This window comes from Populus nigra, chromosome 6, assembly GCF_951802175.1.
Source record: "Populus nigra chromosome 6, ddPopNigr1.1, whole genome shotgun sequence".
NCBI lineage: Eukaryota > Viridiplantae > Streptophyta > Magnoliopsida > Malpighiales > Salicaceae > Populus > Populus nigra.
Window position 1 is genome coordinate 16,130,159 of NC_084857.1, and position 1,501 is coordinate 16,131,659.

The 1,501-nt window shown below is 36.8% G+C and overlaps 1 pseudogene; it reads right to left on the bottom strand.

Annotated features, from left to right (window-relative positions):
• Positions 1-1,237, bottom strand: LOC133697160 (non-functional NADPH-dependent codeinone reductase 2-like; annotated as a pseudogene).
• Positions 1,238-1,501: the final 264 nt, after the last annotated feature.

Consider the following 1,501-nt stretch of genomic DNA (forward strand, 5'->3'; position numbering starts at 1 on the left):
TCAAATTTCTCTGTCCCAAAGCTCCTCAATTGTCTTGATAGGTCCCTTTTCTAAGATGTAATCTTCTATACAACATCTTCTGCTTGGGGTATCTCACTGATCATCATAGATTCTTCCTCACTCAATGTCCGGTTGAATATCTCAAGGTTCTCCTTCATCCTGCCATTGTTGAAACTCTTCACCACCACGCACACCCCTTGCTCATATGCCCACCTAAGGCACACCTGTTTTTAAAACCAATCAACTCAATCTTGTTCTTTTGTATATTTTGTATATATGTTCATCCAATTTTACACTACCAAATATTGAGAAAATAAAAATGCTAGAGTTAGAACCTAAGCCACACTCTTTCCTTCAGCAGTTGCAACCTCTTTCAGTACTTCATTCTCCATAACCCTGTTGTTTCCCCAAAGGGTTCTTTTGGCTCCCAAAGGAGCATAAGCTGTTAAAAGGATTCCATTGGCCTTACAGAATTCCCTTAGCATCTTTTGTTACCATAATGGGTTGATCTCTACCTTTCAATTAGTTCCCAACATTTTTACTTTCTATACATACATTTCATTTCTTGGAACTTGTGAGGAAATTAATTAGTTAATAATAAACCCAGAGGTTAGATTGCAAACTTACTTGATTAACTGTCGGAGGAATCTTTGCAAAGCCAAAGATTTCTGAAAGCTTTTTATAAGAGAAATTGATGACACCAATGGATTTCGTCAGACCCAGATCTTGGCAATCTTGCATAGCTTTCCAAAAGAATTTAAAATCCATAGGTAAAAAGTCTTCTTTGTTTGTCAGGAACTCATAGGTTCCTAATCTCGAGCTCACATGCCAATGAATTAGATAGAGATCAAGGTACTCCAGCTGAAGATCCCTACGTGCATGCAACATGGCATAAATTGATCATAAGGAACAATTTATGACAAAGTTGATATCCTGGCTTTAAATTGATATGCAGGCCAAATTAGTACCGTAGACTCCTCTTAAGGGCAGAGAGAACAAGTTCAGCGTGAGCATCACTACACCATAGCTTTGAAGTGATGAAAAGCTCGTCTCTTGATTTGATAAAACCACGAGACAATGCTTCAGCAATGGCTTCTCCAAGTGGCTCCTCTATTAAGTATAATTTAGCTGTATTGAATTGTCTGTAACCAATCTCAATTGCCTGAAGAATGACTGTTTTTTTTTCTTGAGATCCCTCTAATAGAGAAGTTGTTGTATCCATCCCCAATAGTGGCATTTTTCTGCCACTAGAACTAACTAAAAGGACTTCTGGAATTGTCACCAATTCACCATCCATCTCTGTACCAGATACGATCTAATTTGCTTAAGATGTTACAATAAGAATGACAAGTTTCAGTTTCCGTTTAAGCCTTTGAAGTTTCAGCAATTTCAAAACTTCTGTAACCATGAACTCTTTTCGTCAATTTCAAGTTTATATTTGTCTAATACAAAATAGCTGACAATAAACCACTCAATTTCCAAAAATAAAAAATAAGTATCA